Genomic DNA, 12,843 nt, shown 5'->3' on the forward strand with positions numbered 1-12,843 from the left:
AACATGGCAGGGTTATGTTGCTCATATCGTGCGTATGGTATCTTGCATTGCTATGTCATTTGCTTAGTTTAGACATGCTTTGTGTGAATGCCAACTGTTTAGTGTCTAATTACCATATATGTGAATTATGCAATGCCATCTTGTTGCAAGACATTATATATGTGAATTATGCAATGTTATCTTGTCGCAAGGCATTATGTATGTGAATTATGCAATGTCATGCTGTTTAGGCAAGCGTCATATATGTGAATTATATCATGCCATCCTTTTTTTGTATTTCTCATTGCTTTTGTCGACAATGTTTGTATATTCAACTGCTCTTCCTGTGCATCAGCCATTTGAATTGGTGATGGAGAAATCTGGAGTGAAAACAAGGTCTTCAGAGCAGACAATGCTACCTGCCGAAGCAGATATCTTGCTGGTTACAGATAGCTCTTCAGAGGAGGATTCAGAGGTAGATGACCAGTCCTATTATCCCCCTGAGGTGTATGCTCAAACTTGGCAGGGTTATATTACTCATATAATGCATATGTTGTGTTGCAATGCTTAGTTTTTACATCATATACACAATATTGAATGCCATCTTCTTAGTTGATACATCATATATGCGATTGCCCTCTGCTCACTTCCTTAGTATATAAATCATATATTTGAATTATGTCATGCCATGATGTTTACATAGACAACATGTATCTAAATTATGGCATGCCAACCCATTTTCTAAAGACATAATATAGTTATATCATCTCATCCTGTTTACATAGTCATCATATTTAAATTATGTCATTCTATCCGTGAATTATATCATGCCATCATGTTTCCATCAACATCATGTTTGTGATTTATGGCATGCCAACCACTTTAATAGACACATCGTATACTTATATCATGTCATCATGTTTACATAGTCATCATATTTTGAAGTATGCCATTCTATCATGTTTAGTTAGCCATCATACATGTGAAATTGTGTCATGCTATCCTGTTTAATTAGTCATCTTATATGTGAAATTATGTCCTGCTATTCTATTTGCTTAGACAACATAAATGTGAATTATTTCATGCCCTGTTTTCTTCCCTACTATCCATTGCACCTGTCTATCTTACAATGTCTGTACATTCAATTACTTTTCTTTTTTATCAGCCATTTCAATTGGAGGGAGTGATGGCAGTATCTGTGGGAGTAAAAAATGGTCTTCAGAAAAGATCGTGCTACCTGTCGATGCAGATAGAACCACGGTTGTACTTGCCCAAGAACCAGCCCCACCACACATAACCCACACTCATGCAGATTGTACCCCTACCCAGTTGGACAGAGAACCAGCTACACCCCTTCTAACCCCAACCCCAGCAGATAGACACCCAGTTCCCGTTGACACAGCACCGTCTCCACCACAGAGCAACCAAACACGAGCAGTTAGTAAGGCAACTACAGTGCCCAAATCACGAGGACCACCACTCCGAACCCGAAGTCAACGCTTAAAGCAGAAGAAGAATTGTTCTCAGGTCAGGTTCCATAGCTATGGTTCATACTACTTTGCTCTTGCATCACTGTATTTACTGATACCAACTAATTTCAAATTTGAAGGATGCAATTGAAACTCCAATGGCGCAACAGGTATGTTTTAAACCTGTTTCTTCAACGTGTTTGGCTGTTTGCTGTTGTAACTTGCTCTATGTTGATTTCAGTTTCAATTGAATAAACAGTTATGTTCTCATGCCATGCACATTACAAGTGTTGTTATTGATGTGTAGTCTCCCACACTTATATTCTGTCTATGCTGCTTTGTCTTAAATAGATAAGATTCGGACTGTATCTATCTTGATTTGGCAACATAAACTAGAATGATATAGACCATACAGTGACCATACTACATAGATATATGTTTGTTTCATGTTGTTATCCCGTCGACCTTACTACTGAACTGGTTTACCAAAATGAGTTTCATATACTACATTGTAAACCTGAGATGTGTTTGTTTGTTTCTCTTTTAGAACGCGGATAAAATATTGGAGAAGAGTACCGTGTTATGCAATGGTAAAGGAAGTAATGCAGATAAGGTTCAAGATAGTGAGACATCCCTGTTGGTCTCCAAGAAAGCTGATAAAAACTATATTGAAGACACTGAGACAACCCCAAAGTCCTGTCTTGATGTAGTGTTCGAGTTACTAGCTACCACAGCTGGCACCAGCTCTTCGAACTCATTACCTGAATCAGTTCGGCTTCTTGAGTATCAACTTCAAGTTGAAAGACATCGATCAGATGTTATGCGACAGGAAGCTGAAGGACTAAGGAAGTCCCTGCAGAATTTAGATGCATACTTTCTGGTGCAACAGCAAGCGCTGGAGGACTTAAGTGCCAAACAAGAGAAAGTTAATAAGCTTGCTAAGCATCTTGCCAGCATTATGGGTACCCAGGATATTGTTTCTTGAGCTCTTCTGAAGTGGTTTTAGTTCTGGACTTATTTTGCTGCGGCGTTTATATGCTGCTGTGTTCCCTATATTTGCACTGGTGGCGAACTTTGATGCCCAGTGGATGTAATATGTGTAATAGCCGTGATAGCTTAGCATAAGTTGCTTGCTTATTTATTTCCTTGTTGTGTTGTTTATTTGTTTGATTGTAGTCAGTGCAGTTCTTTTTCCGCGGTTTGCTAGTGGCTGCAATAATCTATTTTTTAAAACTAGGCCACAATAACCATGGGCTAATATATATTGTAGTGACACTGGGCCTCCTACGAGCCGTAGAAACAGTGGGCCTTCTACGGGCCATAGAAACAATGGGCCTTCTACGGGCCGTAGAAACAATGGGCCTTCTATGGACCGTATCATCAATGGGCCTTATACGGGCCGTATGATCGATTGGCCAAACATGGGCCAATAACAGGCCGCATTATGGCCGTAAACGGGCTAGAGTTGGAATTGTCCGTTCATGGGCCGACCATAACGGGCCATCGTTAATAGGCCGTATTTGATGACGCTATGAAAACGGCCCAATGAATTAACGGACCACAAACAGGCCGACTGTAACCACGGGCTGAATTTGACCCACAAGCAGAAAATGACAGTAACAGGTCGTAAGTAAATGAATGCTGGAAATGAGCCCAAGAATAAATGGGCTCTGAGAAGGCCGAAAGATAACATGGGCTGGAAACGGCCCAACGGAATAACGGGCCGTTAATGGGTATAAAGTTATACACTGTTTATTACGGGCCAGTTTCACCACGGGCCGTTAATGGGTGTAAAGTGATACACTTTTCATTACGGGCCAGTTTCACCACGGGTCGTTAATAGGCCAAGAGTTACATAGGGCCTCATATGGGCCGAAAGACGTCATGGGCTATACATGGGCCAGAAGTGAAAACGGGCTGGAATCATATTGGATGGCCCAGATGACGCTACTGGGCCTAATTCGGATAGGGCGTAACGGGCCTTGGGTTAGCGGGCTGTAAATGGGCTATATTCGACCAGGCCGTTAACAGGCTTTCCATGGGCCGGCCCGCCAGCTTTTGACCAAGTCAAACGGGCCGGCCTTTTCACAGGAATGGGCCTCTGCTGGGCCGTGCCACGTGTCGACGTATCATAGGCGCCTTCCGTCCAATGAGTGGTTGACATCTGTCCCAACGATGGGCCGACACGTGTTTCCTCCAGCCAATGATGATTTTACACGTGGAAAATCCCCATTGGTCGGGGCTGTTAACGGGTTATCGGATCCAAAACCCGACCCGATAGCTTAACGGCGTTCCATTACGGTGGATGCCACGTGTCAGTCACCCTTGATGAAAGCACTTCTGTGACGCGCGATTTATCGTCATGGAAGTGGACACTTCCATGATGATAATTTTGGTAATGTCATGGAACACTTCTACGACAGCACAGGTATGACTATCTTGATTCTGTCATAAATTTGTCATGGATGTACATGCATGACAAAAAAAGCGACCTACTATGACAAACACGTATCATCACGGAAGTGTATTTTTTTTGTAGTGCACCACGACGCCCTTTGGAGTTACCAGAGCGTCCGCCTCCGCGTGAGTTGTTGGAGTAGCCACCACCGCCGGAGCCAAACTTCCCCTTGTCACGGGAAGATGAGCGCGAGCGAGAGCCACCACCGTGGCCTCTGGATGCAGAGTTGGCCGATGATTTGAAGCCACCGCCGGAGCCATGATACTGCGCCATGCGTTGATCAAAGTTACTGAGCATGGCAAAAAGTTCATCGAGGGTTACCGGGGTTACACGGGCATCTAGTACGGAGACGAGGGGCTGATACTCTTGGTCCAGCCTGTGGATGATGTAGGAGATGAGCTCGTCGTCCTGGATGGTTTTTCCCGCCGCGACGAGTTCATCGGCGAGACCCCTCATGGCGGCGAAGAAGGTGGCCACCGATTGATTGCCCTTATGCGCATTGATCAGCGCTATGTGGATGTTGTTGACGCTGCTGAGTGACTGCGACGAGAACATGCTCGCCAGCGCCACCCAGAGTTTGCGCGCCGTGATGATCGTGTTCACCGTGACGAGCACCTCCTTGAAGAGGTGTTGAAGCAGATATCCAAGGACCTGCTGATCCTCCCTCACCCAAAGCGGATGAAGGGGATTCGGCCCAGTGGTCTCCTTGCCAGCGGCGTCCTTGGTGGTGAGGAATTTGGCCGGCTCAGTTGCCGTGCCATGGACATAGTGGAAGACGCTGGCGCCCCGCAACTGCGGCGTGATCTGTGTCCGCCACAGGACGTAGTTGGTGCGGGTGAGCTTCTCCGGGGCTCCACCGCCGAGCGTCGACTGGAAGGAGGCGGAGGAGGAAGACATGGCTGCGCGCAGTGCAGACAGTTGGCTAGGCATGCGTGAGTCAAAATCACAGAGATGTATAGGAGGCACCCAGCGTTCGCCCAAGAGATCCATCAGTTCAAGAGAATTTTCTTCAGAATTGCAATTAATACTTAGACTTTCAATGTGATGTAGGTTCCCCAGAGACTTCACGAAACCTTCATACAAATCCAAACTACCATCCTTGAAGTAAATCTGAAGCTCCCTCAGCCTTGCCAGGTTGCCAAGCTCTTGTGCAATAATGTTTAGAGAGACCAAGATCCCCCGCAACACTTCTATGGATGTCAGACTCTGCAACAGACCTGGAGTTGCAACCACCATACTAGGAAAAACGTTTAGGTAGATTAATCTTCTCAACTTCCGAATAGTGGAAGGCAATTCCTGTAGCTCAAAATTGCCTCTAAGATCCAACACCTCCAAAAACTGCAGGTTTCCTATCTCAGCCGAGAGTTCCCTAATTCCAGTACCTGCTAGACCAAGGTACCTCAAGTGAACAAAGTGTCCAACACCCTTGAGGTTAAGTTGCAGGGTGCTACTTTTCCCCGGATAATAGTGAGGCAGATCAAGTACACGCAAAACTTCAAACCTTGATAGGGCTGGTAAGATATTAATAGCAGATGTAAAGATAGTAATGGACCTCACTCGTGATATATCCGTAATACTTCTAAGAGGTGTGCCTTGATGATCTTTATTTCTATCTTGAAAGGACAAACGACGAACATTGCCATGTAAAGACATACTATCCCTAGTACCATCCAATACATTAACAAACTTTGCTTCATGTGACAAGTTGCAGATAAGATCAAGAACCATATCATGTACATGGCAAGCATGTACCTGGCCTAGATCATCATATATTGGCTGGATCATACTTCTATTAATGAGCTGGTTGAAGTAACTTAATCCGAGCAAAAACAGGCTTGTCCCTTGATTTCCATGGTGGACAAATCCTTCGGCCACCCACTTCCATATCAGTCTATCTCTATAAATCTCACTATCTTCTGGATATATACATAGGTACAATAGACAAGTTTTCAGATGAGAGGGTAGATTATAATGGCTGAAAGATAGTATACTCCGCATCTCCTCTAAATTGTTATCTTCTGTTAGTCCAGAGCCAAGGGACTGGAGTAGAATATCCCACTCATGCTTTGGTTTCACGTGATGGCCACTAGCCAAAGCACTAGCAATAGTAATGATGGCTAGTGGTACCCCACCACATTTTTTCAATATATCTTTAGACACTTGTTCAAATTCATTTGGACAACCACTCTTGTCAGGAAATATTCTCTTATGGAGGAGCCTTCTGGAATCATCAGTAGAAAGAGGTTTCATTTGATAAACTGAATCATTAGCCGACGAGCAACATGAATTGGAGACACTAACAATTCGGGCTTGGTGACTAGCCGACTGCCTAGATTATTCCTGTTAGAGAAAGCCAAGTTGATGCCTTCCCACAATTTTTCATCCCATATATCATCAATTATGACGAGATACCTACATTAGTTCAGAGTATAAGTGTAAGGTCTATAGACATCACAAAGCTGAGTGCCATATGAATATATGGGTGGAACTATATATACATCTATAAGTGCACATATTCAAAAACAAACTAATCAGATTCAGGCGTCTCAATCTTGACAATCTGATTTCAATAATTGTGCATTATGAACTGCCAATCAGATAATGAATAAAATGAATACAAATTTAAGATTCAAGGGAGTAAAACACAAAGAGCAAATTGCTGCATCAATGACATAGATAGAAGTACAGTTAATTTGTTACACCGTCTGATCCAAAATATTGTGTGAACTAAAACCACGACACTTATTTTGGATCGGAGCGAGTACAACATTTCAATTATTACAATGGTTAGGTAGATTTATTGGAATGATCGGAGCACTGATTTGCCCACTAATATACTGTATGGCCGTTGATGAACTTCCCGGAGACTCAAATTTTACATGACATTATCCTTTCGAGTATATTCTGCTGATAGTAGGTTTGTAAACAAGGCGAAAAGGGGGAATAGAATGTGATATCGAAGAGCAAATTTAACTTCTTGGTGTATTAAGAGCAAAAGGGTAGCCTTTGGTGCATGATGCACCGTTTAGATCTTTGTTTTAATGGGGTGGGTAGGGATAAAGAAAGAACTAAGTGTGTTCTTTCCTTTACATTTTGGTGTATTATTTGGTACAAGTGTTATTATGCTCATTATTTATAACTTTGATGAAATGTACAACGCCGAGATGAATTTCTTAGACCAATTGCAATAAATTTAAGCCACTGTAATTACTGCAATGAGAAGTATTTTACTTTCTTCAGATAAAGGAGGGGGGATCAAACATATATACTCATACAGTCTTGAAACTTAGTACCTATAACTTTGCGGTTTACTGACCTTAATGAAAAATTATTCTGAACCGGCCTTCTATGTGATGGTTACAATGTATTTGTACATTATTAGTTAGACAACTAGCATAGGAAGCGGACATATCATAGTAGTATCATTTTTGCTGCAAGTGATGCATACCTCTTGTTCTCAAGAAATTCATGAAGCTTGTTGATAAGCTGCCTTTCATCCAACATAACAACATCTGAGTGGGATTTTCCGAGATCAATAAGGATATCCCTAAAAACCTTCCTGACATCAGGGTTTTGACCGACGGGGACAAATGCCTGACAATCAAAATCACCTTTAATCTTCTCGTATACTGCTCTAGCAAGAGTGGTCTTTCCCAACCCTCCAAATCCAACAATGGAGATCTTCTTCAGTTTCTTGTTAGATGCATCGTCGCCCTCAATGGAGAGCAAACTCAAGAGGTCTTGATCCCTCTTCCCATAAATGCCCACCAGCTCTATCGCTTCTGTGTACAAAGCCCGAAGACGAGGATCGATAGCAATTGCTTCTGTGGGATTAAAAGCAATACCATCGAGCTTGTTCCTGCCACGCCTAGCAGCCACCTCCTGGAGTTGCTCCTTAATTTCCTTGATGGCGCCAGCTATTCGATGGTGATTCTTGCCCTTCTTGAACAAGTAGATCATCTTGTTCTTGAGCTCCTTGAATCTGCTGGTGTTGTCATGAGGCTGCTGAATACCTTCGACACCTACGAGGAACTTGTCGACGACATCCTCCATGTTATAGGAGAGCTCTCTGACCTCGTCGGCCCAAAGCTTGACTTGCCTGGACATGAGCTGCTCTCCTCCCCCCGCGTCGCCTCCCCGAGCGGGGCGACCGGGGGCTCTCGTCGCCCCTCCCAGCCCCCCCCTCCCCCTCCTCCCCTTCCGCCGCCGTTGGCCTGGGCCACCGGGCCTTTCTCGCGTGGTGCCGGCGGCGGCGGCCCCGGCCTTTCCCCCTCGCATGGCGCCTCGGCTCGGGCGGACGGCGGCCGTCGGGGGTGCTCCTCGGCGACAATGGATCCGGTGGCGGCGCGGCTCCCTGGGCGGCGTCGTGCTGGGTGGCGTGCGGGCGGTGGCGCGGCCGCTTGGCGGCGGGGCGACGCGGTGGCTAGCGGCGGGCCTTCCCGGCCCAGATCTGGGCCCTTTTGGGCTCGATCTGGGTCTGGGCGGGCCTGGCCTGGTCTGCTTGCGGCGTCTCCGGCGGGTCGGGGGCGTGACTCGTGCGGGGGGTGGTAGCGACGCTGGCTCGCGTTCTGCAGCGCGGCGACGGGGGCTTCGCGAGCCCGTTTCGGGCTCGGCTGGGCCGGGGGTGGCCCGGTTTGCCCCTGTGCTGCGTCCGACCGGATCCCGCCGGGGGCGGTGGAGGATGTCCCCTCCCGCGAGGCTGTTGATGTTGCCGCTCCTGGTTCCCGATTGTGTCGTCTTGTTTCCGTCAGTCCCGTTTCGTTTGCCATGGTGAGACGGCGATGGAGACTGCTCGACCGTGGTGGCGCAAGTTGGTGGGCGGTGTGTGTGGTGGCGCGTGATGGATCGTCTGGGGTCGTGGTTGGTTGGTGGTCGGGAGAAATCCTTGTCGGCAGGGCCGGCACCGACGCGGTGATGCTCGTGGGCGCCGCCGTGCCTTCCTCAAGGGCGTCGGGCTTACCCCTTCCACCTCACCCCTCGCGTACCGGGGGAAACCCTAGGACATGTCCGGGCAACAGCGTCGTCATCGTCGCGATCCTTCTTGAGGGTGTTGTTTGGTATGCGGCGGTCCGAAGTGCTAGGAGCGTGGTGGTTATCCGGTGGGCGCGGCGGTTGCGGGTCCTCATTGTTTTCGTTGATCCGTCGTTGTTGGCATTCTTTTCTCTTCATTTATTTTTCTGTTTCTTTTGGGCTTGTTGTGCTGTTCGCCCCAGCGTTCCTGTATCGGTGTTGGTTGCTTTGGAATATAAAGCGGGGGGAAACCCTTTTTCGGAAAAAAAGCTTGACTTGCCTGTCGAGCTGGTCCCGCGGCACCTCGCCAACCTTGATGAGGGCAGCGTGCATGCTCTCAAGCTCCTTCCAGAGGAACTCGACATCTTTTTTGACGCGCTTGTGCAAGTTGTACTCATCCATGAGCAGCTGGCCTAGCATGGGGAGTAGGCAGCCCATGGCACCTGTGACGACCTCCATGACCGATCAGCTGGAAACCTGCAAATCGATGAATGTGGGGAGCTGTAATGCAATCCAAGCTCTAGAACCGAGTTGCCAAGCCAAAACTTTAGCTAGATTTGGACCAAGCTCACCTTTGGTGCTTCACGGCAGAGCAGAACACAGCGGGGGCGCCCTCGTCGGAGGTGACAAGGAAGCGGAAGCGGCGGCAGCGGCACACCAGAGGCCAGATGCGTCACTGGCTCACTGCTCCCGGGTTGGAAGAAGACGAATTTGTAATCTAGCAAAGCAGCAGATTAACAAGAAGGTGCAGATTAACAAGAAGGTGTGGATGTGAGTAGAGCAGAACAGCAAGAAAGGTGAGACGAAGTTACCAGGTCGATCAGTGGATTCGATGCATCCTGCTCTGATTGACAGGGAACTTCATGATTCTTGCTACCCTGGATTCAAGATTCAACCAGCACAAATGGATGAGACTCTGAAGCAGGAGAATTGATCAGTTTTTAGATCCAAGCATTGCTACCTTAGCTGGAAACAAATCGACAGGAAACATACCTCCGCGGTAAACAAGGTCTCCCGGCAGGGGCGGAGCACTCACTGGAGCTTGGATGCATGCGGATGTATACCAGGCGACGCGACACAATGGACGAGATGAGGAGATGAGAATGAGGGGAAGGGGAGACGGAGGAGCAGAGGAAGAGCAACAACAGCAGTCAAGATAGATACGAATCCATCGGAATAGTACGTAATGCTTTTGGCTCATGTGTTTGTTCATCAGTGGACGATGCGTTGGATGTGGGACAAGGTAAAGAAGAAGGAAAGGGAGTGCTTTGGGTGGGTGGGTGGGCGTGGAAAGAAATGCAACGCTTGGTGGCCAGCATCATCGTCAATCACAAAGCACTACTGTACTAGAAGATGCACCGCTTGTGTTCTTTGGAATGCATTGCACGGATTTGGTTCATTTTTTGTTTGTTTGGGTCGACAAGATGTCGAAAATGTCAGGTTCTGTTCGGTTTGCCGTAGATGCGCCTAATGCAGGAACATTACATGAATACCATTTTGTTGGTAGCGGAAATATGTAGTTCAAACATAAAATTCATTTTACACGCACTATTTAAACATTAGCTCTTTTATTATCATTGTGGGTCCATGTATGATCCACAAGATTAGTGGGTAGCTACGTGTTCACCTAATGATCTCGAAGATTCTGATGTCTCTGAAAAAATCATAAATTGATCTGCATCTTTATGTTCTGGGATGTGGACTTGTTCTCCTGGCTTGCCAAAATCATAGCTCTCGCGTACCCCATCATATTTGTTCTCGATAATCATATTGTGCAAAATGACACAACATGTCATAAGGTGCCACAAAGTCTCTGATTCCCACATTATTTAGGGGTTGAATCGCCACATTGTTGCCGTTTGGATGATGCAAAGTAATCGGCATGTAGCGAATCAATCTCTAAGGGTAACTCCAATAGACCGATACATTTTGTCCGCCCGCATTTGTTTGTGTTCCTGCGGACAAAAAACATAGACGGGTGGGTGTCCGTTTTTTTGTCCATTTCGATCCATTTTCGGCCCAACTTTAGGCCGGGTTTGGGTCTGTCCGGACATGTTGTGGATGCCCGCAAAGTCCTTCCCTTGTCCTTCCCTGCCTGCCAGTCGCTCGCACACCATCGCCACTCCCACCATTCCTATCCCAAAAACCCTCCCTCCTAGAGTCATGGCTGACGGCCTGACGCGCCCAACCCCGCCGCCGCCGCCTCGTCCCCGCCGTGGCCCCGAAGAAGCTGAAGAAGGAGATCACCCCGAAGTATAGATCATCCGAAACGACGATGCGGGCCAACCGGAGGAGGAAGGAGAAGGCAAAAGAAGACCCCTCCACCACCACCGCTGCCACTGCCACTGAGGACACCGACGCCATCGCCGTTAAGGCCGCACAAACCGCCCTCCTCCTGCTGGGGTTCCTTGAGCCGGCCCTTCTCGGCACCGCCACGACGGGAGCTGGCACGTCAACATCATTGTCGATGTATGCTTACCTTCCCAGACACGACCCGACGACGCTTCTCCATCTCACCTCGGCACGGCTTGCCGGAAATGGGTAATGATGTGTTGGTCATCCCCGTGGTGTCCCCCATTGATATCAACGCCACACCTGTGACCAGGCGGTCTACCGGGACACTTGGGAAGCGCTCACGGGTTGTCTCCCCAGCCAACTTAACCGATGCCCGCAACTTGTATGGTGGAATGCCAACCCCGACGCCGGACAACCCAAACTACTACTATGATCTCATGGAGGAGATGATCAATGTGGGCGGCCAGGGGATTGAGCTAAAGAAACTCAAGGACAAGAGACCAAAGTCCAAGACAATGTTGACATCGAGGAAGAACCATTGTTTGGGGAGGAGTTATCTCATCAAGCCTGGTCACAAAGAACAAAATATGAAATGACTTTTCACTAGTCCCGCCTCATTGGATAGATTTTTACATGGATGCCAAGATAACTTCATAGAGCAAAATAATAAAAATATACAAATATTCCACTAAAGTAAGAGCATATCCAACATCAGACTGAAAAATGAGTTCAATACCTAAAAATTGAATCTCTTGGATTCTTTTTGCCACAAAAGGCTCCAATACCAGATCGGAAACTCCATGGCGACCAAAAATTTAAGTCACCTAAATTTGGTTATCCAATCTCTACCTAATGATAAAGATCTATTGACTGTGGCGGTACGTCATGAAAATTGTACCAAAAATTGCAAAATATTAGCGCCGCAGCGTGCCCGTTTTGTCTGGCCCATGTCCGGGCAGCCTGTTTTTTAAATTTCATTTTCTATTTCTATTTTTATTTTCCATTTTTATTTCTTTCTAATTTAAATAATTTGGGACTTCAAAAAGGTTTCAATTTTTTTAAAATAAGGATCTTAGAATATTTTTTAAATAAATCATAAAATGTTTGTGAATTCAAAAAATGTTCGTGATTTTTAAAAAAAAATTGTTTGCTTATTCAAAAAATGTTTGAAATTTTGAAAACAAATGTTCGGGAAATAAAAAAAATTCATGATTTTTTTCAAAAGTTTGTGTATTAGAAACTGTTAATGGAATTTACAAAATTTCGCGAATTCAACAGGAATGGAAAATATCCTAAAAACTAAAAAAATGTCGATTTATAAAATATTCGCTGATTCAAAAATGATCATGCATTTCAAAAATTACTTCTTAAATCTAATAAATATTCGTGAATTTCAAGAATTTTTCCACCAATTTCCAAAAAAATGTTTGTCAAATCTAGAAATGTTCGCCAATTCAAGAAACAGGTTCAGAATTTTCAAAAAATGTTTGCAAATAGTATAAAATGTTCATGAATTGTAAAAATTATTCTTGATTTTAGAAAATGTAAAAAAACATGTAAAAAGTGTTCATGAATTTGATTTTTTTTCATGATTTCAAATACGTGCATGAGTTTTAAAAAATATTCATGATT

At 45.7% G+C, this 12,843-nt stretch overlaps 1 pseudogene; it reads right to left on the reverse strand.

Annotated features, from left to right (window-relative positions):
* The window catches only part of LOC123045435 (disease resistance protein RGA5-like), a 64,568-nt pseudogene extending 54,414 nt beyond the window's left edge, over positions 1–10,154 (reverse strand).
* Positions 10,155–12,843: the final 2,689 nt, after the last annotated feature.

This window comes from Triticum aestivum, chromosome 1A (genome assembly GCF_018294505.1).
Source record: "Triticum aestivum cultivar Chinese Spring chromosome 1A, IWGSC CS RefSeq v2.1, whole genome shotgun sequence".
NCBI classification, from domain to species: Eukaryota; Viridiplantae; Streptophyta; class Magnoliopsida; order Poales; family Poaceae; genus Triticum; species Triticum aestivum.